This window comes from Arachis stenosperma, chromosome 1 (assembly GCF_014773155.1).
Source record: "Arachis stenosperma cultivar V10309 chromosome 1, arast.V10309.gnm1.PFL2, whole genome shotgun sequence".
In the NCBI taxonomy this organism is placed as follows: Eukaryota; Viridiplantae; Streptophyta; class Magnoliopsida; order Fabales; family Fabaceae; genus Arachis; species Arachis stenosperma.
In genome coordinates, this window is record NC_080377.1 from 89,082,717 (window position 1) to 89,091,115 (window position 8,399).

At 36.4% G+C, this 8,399-nt stretch overlaps 1 non-coding gene across 1 annotated transcript; it reads right to left on the reverse strand.

The window, feature by feature from the left end:
* Window positions 1-7,742: 7,742 nt before the first annotated feature.
* LOC130954151 (small nucleolar RNA R71) lies at window positions 7,743-7,850 on the reverse strand. Its single transcript, XR_009076202.1, has one exon. It is a non-coding gene; the product is annotated as a small nucleolar RNA R71 (small nucleolar RNA).
* Window positions 7,851-8,399: the final 549 nt, after the last annotated feature.

Sequence of the window (8,399 nt, forward strand, 5' to 3'; positions counted from 1 at the left end):
ATTACTTGGACGACCCAGTGCACTTGCTGGTTAGTTGTGCGGAGTTGTGACAAAGTGTGATTCACGTTTGAGAGCACCAAGTCATTAGAGCCATTGTTGATGATCACAATTTCGTGCACCACCATGCCTTCGATACCAAGTGGCACGCCCAGCTTTGTTTGGCCTCCTTAAGTGCTGGTGTGCCACACCTCATCACTCAAGTGGCACACCTTAGTGGGACTTCTTGAGCTGGCGTGCCACGCCTTTGATACCAAGTGGCACACCCAGCTTTTTGGCATTGTATTCTTGTTCATTGGCGTGCCACGCCTAGTTGCTCACGTGGCACGCCCAGACTTCATTTGCCTTCAGCCCCTTCTCTGGACTTTTGTACCAGCATGCCACACTATGTTGCTCAAGTGACACGCCCATTTAATTGTGGGTCTTTTAGGCTTGGCGTGCCACGCCTTGATCCTCAAGTGGCACGCCCAAGTGAACTCTGGAGCTGGCGTGCCACGCCTTCGATACAAAGTAGCACGCCCTAGTGATGATTCTTCTCGGTAATGGATTGGCGTACCACATCCAGCTTCTGGCATGCCACGTCCCTTTGATGGTTTTCATTATTGCTCTCTAGAATGTTGTACCAGCGTGCTACGCCCAGCTTCTGGCCTGCCACGCCAATACATTTTTGTGGCGTTTGTTCCAAGTGGCACGCCTGCTTCACACACCCCACTTGTTTTGTTGTTTTCTTCCCAATTTTTATGTCTTTTTCACCTGAAATTCAACACAAACTCATTTCAAAGCAATGTACTATGATATTCATCAATTAAGGCATGAATTGCAATGATCAAATGAGATTATGCCTCTTTTATGGTCCTTTTTATGCAAGAAAAAGGGTAGATGATTTAGTTTTATCAAGCTTTTAGTTAGTTTCTAGAGAGAGAAGCTCTCTCTTCTCTCTAGGATTAGGATTAGGTTTAGGTTTACATTAATCTCTTCTTAGATCTAGGTTTAATTCATGCTTTGATTTACTTTTTCTTTACAATTTCTTGTTCCTCTACTCCTTCTCTCTCTAATTTTGTATTTCATTCCTTTAATTGTTTACTTTGTTGTTGATGCACTCTTCCTTCTTCTATTTACCATTAATGCAATTTGAGGTAATTCATGTAGATCTTGTTTTCTTTGATTGTTGTTGTTAATTCTTTACAATTACTTGTTGTTAGATTTTATTATTGTTGTTGATTTTACTATGCTTTTCTTTTTTGCCTTCCAAGTGTTTGATGAAATGCTTGGAAGGTTGTTAGAGTAGAATTTTATGCTCTTAGCTTGGAAAGGTAACTTAGGAACTCTTGTGTTACTAATGTCCAAGTAATTGATGATTGGGAGCCATTGACTCTAGTTCTCATTAATTCAATTAGTGGAGAGCTAGGACATATGGACTTGGATTGATATAGCTCATTTGACTTTCCTTTACTAGCTAGAGGATGATTTAATGGGATTGATCCTTGCCAATTCTCATATTGTGGTTAGTGATAAGGATAGAGACCCTTGACCACCAAACCTTGCCAAGACTTTTTGTCATTTGAATTTCATTTCCATTTACTTTTCATGTCTCTTATTCAAAACCCCAAAAAATATACAATTCATAACCAATAACAAGAACACTACCCTGTAATTCCTTTGAGAAACAACCCGAGGTTTAAATACTTCGATTATTAGGATTATTAGGGGTTTGTTACTTGTGACAAACAAAATTTTTGTATGAAAGGATTATTGTTGGTTTAGAAACTATACTTGCAATGAGACTTCATTTGTGAAATTCTATACCACACAAAAATCCGTTCATCAAAATGGCGCCGTTGTCTTGCAATGGTGTTACGTTATTGGTTATTGTATATATGTGAATATTGTGAATAGTTTGATTTTTGGATTGCTTGTTAGCTTTGCTAGTTTTAGGATTTTGTTTCATTGTTTCTTGTTCGCTTTCGTTTTTATTTTCTCTTTCCATTATGAATTCTCACTTTGGCTTTGAGTGTGATTACAACTATGTTGTAGGTAATGGAGGTTACAATGAAGAGATACATCAAGGATGGGATGATCAAAAGTGGGAGGAGCCATATGTACATGATCAATCCTCATGGCAACAACCTCCACCAATGCACTATGAAGAAGAGCCATTCTATGATGCATACCAATCAAATGGCTATGGTGAATCTCCTTGTGACTTTCAAGAACCACCATCATATGCCTATGAGCAATATCCTCAACATAACCCTCAACCATACTCACAAGCCCCTTACCATCAAGTACCTCCATATGACTCTAATCCGTATCTACTATACCTACCACCTTTTGAGCCATATGAACCATATATAGAACCACCACGATATCAACCCTTCCACGAACCACCTCGTCCATACCATGACCAAGATGTACCACATCCAATGTATGAGAACTTTCAACCACAAGATGAATTTTACCTTCCACCACAACCCTCCATGGAAGAATATCCATGTCCATCTTTCAAGGAAGCAATGGATCAGCTTCAAGCAACCGTCCGTGAAAAGTTAGTTGCATGGGACTCATACCATATGTCTAAGGATAATTGTGGGGGAGCAACCAAAGAGGGAAGCCTGAAGGGGATTGTAGAATCTCAACTTGAGAACAATAGATTGGAGTGTGTTGAGCAACAAGTAAAATAAATGGAGTACATAGAACCACCACATCCTCACTATGATGAACCACCTTCCTATCATGAACCCTTCTCCCAAAATGATGAAACCTTCCATCCACCCGAACCTCTAATGGATGATATCCTTGGTGTTATTCTTCAAGGGCAAGAAGAGATGCAAAGGGAGGTAGTAGATTTCACGGCGAGGTAGTAAACCGATTAGCCTCCCAATGCTTGAACACACAAAGTACTCCCATGGCTACATGTGGAGAATCTAATGAAGAGCATAGCATGAAGGAGAGATTGGAAATTCTGGTGGAAAAAGAGGGAAGTCACTTTGTATTGGAACAATTGGAGGAAGCTACAATTATTGAAGAAAAGGAAGAAGTGGTTGAATATTTAGGCGATGCGAAACCTCCATGGGAACATAGAGTTGAAGAATATCCTTCCAAGAAGATCGAATTTGATGTTAAGGAGGAGAGTGCACAACCTCCAAGGCATATTCCATATGAAGACTTGGATGGGATAGAGAAAGAATTGAGTTCCCATGGCAATGAAGAGCAAGCATCAAACTCTAGTGGTGATGAATCCTTTGAACTTGAAGAACTTTCTCCCGGTAAAATTGGAAGCAATGTGGAGGTAGATCTCTCTCACCCTCCCATTTATGATTTGAGTAAGGCAAAAGGCCTAGAAAAATTTGATGAACAAAGGATTACATTTGAAGAATTTTGTGAAAAGGTGGAAGTCCTTAGAAAAAGAAGGACGGGAGTTGAATACGCTTTGTCAAGATCCTTGTAAGCCTCTTTGCCTAGGTTGTCATCTATTTATACATTTGAATGGGTAAAACTCATTTCTATTACCTTTATTATCCCACTCGAATATGGCTTGCTTGAAACAGATGGTCAACTTAGGATGCTTTGTGGGATGAAGCGTAAAAGAATGATGTTTTGTGGTTGGCGTTGCAAATCAAGGATCATTATGGTTGATAAATAAAAGATGGAATATAAAGGTTGGAATAGTGCTCAACTAGATGGGTCTAGGAGGATTATTAGCCACTGATTAGTGGATAATTTATACGCTTTTTGGCATTGTTTTTAGGTCATTTTTACTAGGATCTAGCTATTTTTAGGGATGTTTTCATTGGTTTTTATGTTAAATTCACATTTCTGGACTTTACTATGAGTTTGTGTGTTTTTCTGTGATTTCAGGTATTTTTTGGCCGAAATTAAGGGACCTGAGCAAAACTCTGAAAAAAAGGCTGACAAAGGACTGCTGATGCTGTTAGAATCTGACCTCCCTGCACTCAAAATAGATTTTCTGGAGCTACAAAACTCCAAATGGCGTGCTCTTAATGGCATTGAAAAGTAAACATCCAGAGCTTTCCAGCAATATATAATAGTCCATACTTTATTCGAGATTAGACGATGTAAACTGCCACTCAATGCCAGTTTCATGCTGTAATCTGGAGTCAAACGTCAGAAACACGTTACAACTTGGCGTTCAACTCCAAGATAAGCCTCAGCTCGTGTAATGATCAAGCTCAGCCTAAACATATACCAAGTGGGCCCCGGAAGTGGATTTATGCATCAATTACTTACTTTTGTAAACCCTAGTAGCTAGTTTAGTATAAATAGAACTTTTTACTAGTGTATTAGACGTCTTGGACTATCTAGTTCTTTTGACCATTCAGTCTTTCATGGGGGATGGCCATTCGGCCATGCCTGGACCTTCATCACTTATGTATTTTTAATGGTGGAGTTTCTACACACCATAGATTAAGGGTGTGGAGCTCTGCTGTACCTCAAGTTGAAATGCAATTACTACTATTTTCTATTCAATTTCGCTTGTTCTTATTCTAAGATATTCATTGTACTTCAACATGATGAATGTCATGATCCGTGACACTCATCATCGTTCTCACCTATGAACGTATGACTGACAACCACATCCGTTCTACCTTAGACCGGGCGCATATCTCTTGGATTCCTTAATCAGAATCTTCGTGGTATAAGCTAGATTGATGACGGCATTCATGAGAATCCGGAAAGTCTAAACCTTGTCTGTGGTACTCTGAGTAGGATTCCAGGATTGAATAACTGTGATGAGCTTCAAACTCGCGATTGTTGGGCGTGATGACAAATGCAAAAGAATCAAGGGATTCTATTCCAACATGATCGAGAACTGACAGATAATTAGCCGTGCCGTGATAGAGCATTTGGACCTTTTTCACTGAGAGGATGGGATGTAGCCATTGACAACGGTGATGCCCTACATACAGCTTGCCATAGAAAGGAGTGACAAAGATTGGATAAAAGCAGTAGGAAAGCAGAGATCCAACAGGGACAAGCACCTCCATACACTTGTCTGAAATTCCCACCATTGAATTACATGAGTAACTCTATCTTTATTTTACGTTTATTATTTATTATTATTTGAAAATCCGTAACAATTTATTATCCGCCTAACTGAGATTTACAAGATGACCATAGCTTGCTTCATACCAACAATCTCTGTGGGATCGACCCTTACTCACGTAAGGTATTACTTGGATGACCCAGTGCACTTGCTGGTTAGTTGTGCGGAGTTGTGACTACGTGTGATTCACGTTTGAGAGCGCTACCAAGTTTTTGGCACCATTGTTGATGATCACAATTTTGTGCACTAAGTTTTTGGCACCGTTGCCAGGGATTGTTCGAGTTTGGACAACTGACGGTTCATCTTGTTGCTCAGATTAGGTAATTTTCTTTTTATTTTCTTTTCAAAAAGTTTTCAAAATTTTTCCCTTTGTTTTCGAAAATTATTCCAAAATTTTTAAGAATGAATTCTAGAGTTTCATAGTAACATGTTGAAGCCTGACTGGCTATAAAGCCATATCCAAATCCTTTTGGATTGAGGCTTCCACTTGTCAACATAACGGGTATGTATATGGAATTAGATGAAATATCAGCTGTTGCATGCCTGATTTATATCTTCTAAAGATGGGTGGCTATTAAGCCATGCCCAACTCTTGGATTGGAGCTTTAGACTAACATTGAAAGATTCCTGGAATTCTTATTAAAAATTTTGAATCTCTTAATTTCTTTTCCTATATGTTTTTTTCAAAAAAAAAATAAAAGAAAAATACAAAAAAAATCATAAAATCATAAAAACCAAAAATATTTTGTGTTCTTGTTTGAGTCTTGAGTCAATTTATAAGTTTAGTGTCTATTGCATGTTCATCTTATTCTTGCACTTTTTTTTCGAAAATTCATGCATTCATAGTGTTCTTCATGATCTTCTAGTTGTTCTTGGTAAGTCTTCTTGTTTGATCTTGATGTTTTCTTGTTTTGTGTCTTTTATTGTTTTTCATGTGCATTCTTGCATTCATAGAGTCTAAACATTAAAGATTTCTAGGTTTGGTGTCTTGCATGTTTTCTTTGCATCAAAAATTTTTCAAAAATATATTCTTGATGTTCATCATGATCTTCAAAGTGTTCTTGGTGTTCATCTTGACATTCGTAGTATTTTTGCATGCATCATGTGTTTTGATCCAAAATCTTCATGTTTTGGATCATCTTTATATTTTTCTCTCTCATCATTAAAAATTCAAAAATAAGAAAATTTAAAATTAAATTAAAATATATCTTTTCCTTATTTCTCTCAAAAATTTGAAATTTTGGGTTGACTTGGTCAAAAATTTTTAAAATAAGTTGTTTTCTTATTAGTCAAGTCAAAATTTCAATTTTAAAAATCTTATCTTTTCAAAACTTTTTCAAAAATCAAATCTTTTTCATTTTTTTATATATTTTCAAAAATTTCTTTTAAATTGATTTTCAAAATCTTTTTTTTATTTCATAATTTTCGAAATTACACTAACAATTAATGTGATTGATTCAAAAATTTGAAGTTTGTTACTTTCTTGTTAAGAAAGGTTCAATCTTTAAATTCTAGAATCATATCTTTTAGTTTCTTGTTAGTTAAGTAATTAATTTTAAATTAAATCTTTTTCAACCATATCCTTTTAATCATATCTTCTTATCATATCTTTTTATATTATATCTTTTTCAAAATTTTATCTTTTTCAAAAATTTGATTTTAAAATATCTTTTCTAACTTCTTATCTTCTTATCTTCTTATCTTTTCAAATTTGATTTTCAAATCTTTTTCAACTAACTATTTAAATTTTTTGTTTGTTTCTTATCTTTTTTCAAAACCACCTAACAACTTTTCTCTCTCTAATTTTCGAAAATACCTCCCTCTTTTTCAAAAATTCTTTTTATTTAATTAATTGTTTTAAATTTTAATTTTAATTTCATTTCTTATCTTTATTTTCGAAAATCATTTAACTCCTTTTCAAAATTTAATTTCAAAAATTTCTCCCTCTTTCATATTTTCCTATTTATTTATTCATTCACTAGCACTTCTCTTCACCTCTCTTCATCTCAAATTACTGCCTCTATCCTTACCCTTGTGTTTGGATTCTCCTTTCTTTATTCCTTTCTTCTTCTACTAATAATAAGGAACCTCTTTACTGTGACATAGAGGATTCCTCTTCTTTTTATGTTCTCTTCTCTTTCATATGAGCAGGAACAAGGAAAAAGGCATTCTTGTTGAAGCTGATCTAGAACCTGAAAGGACTCTGAAGAGGAAACTAAGAGAAGCTAAATTACAACAATCCAGAGACAACCTTGCTGAAATTTTCGAACAAGAAAAGGAGATGGCAGCCAAACCCAACAACAATAATGCAAGAAGGATGCTTGGTGATTATACTACACCTACTTCCAAGTTTGATGGAAGAAGCATCTCAATTCCTACCATAAGAGCAAATAATTTTGAGCTGAAACCTTAATTAGTTGCTCTAATGCAATAGAACTGCAAGTTTCATGGACTTCCATCAGAAGATCCTTACCAGTTCTTAACTGAGTTCTTGCAGATCTGTGAGACTGTTAAGATTAATGGAGTAGATCCTAAAGTCTACAGGCTCATGCTTTTCCCTTTTGCTATAAGAAACAGAGCTAGAGCATGGTTGGACTCTCAACCTAAAGATAGCCTGGACTCTTGGGATAAGCTGGTCACGGCCTTCTTGGCTAAGTTCTTTCCTCCTCAAAAGCTGAGCAAACTTAGAGTGGATGTTCATACCTTCAAACAAAAAGATGGTGAATCCCTCTATAAAGCTTGGGAAAGACACAAGCAGATGACCAAAAGATGTCCTTCTGACATGTTTTTAGAATGGACCATGATAGATATATTCTATTATGGTCTATCTGAGTTCTCTAAGATGTCATTGGACCATTTTGCAGGTGGATCCATTCACCTAAAGAAAATGCTTGCAGAAGCTCAAGAACTTATTGACATGGTTGCAAATAACCAGTTCATGTACACTTTTGAGAGGAATTCCGTGAATAATGGGACGCCTCAAAGGAAGGGAGTTTTTGAAATTGATGCTCTGAATGCCATATTGGCTCAGAACAAAATGTTGACTCATCAAGTTAACATGATTTCTCAAAGTATGAATGGATAGCAAAATGCATCCAACAGTACTAAAGAGGCATCTTCTGAAGAAGAAGCTTATGTTCCTGAGAACCCTGCAATAGCTGAGGTAAATTATATGGGTGAACCCTATGACAACACCTATAATTCATCATGGAGAAATCATCCAAATTTCTCATGGAAGGATCAACAAAAGCCTCAACAAGGCTTTAATAATGGTGGAAGAAATAGGCGCAGCAATATCAAGCCTTATCCATCATCTTCTCAACAACAAACAGAGAAT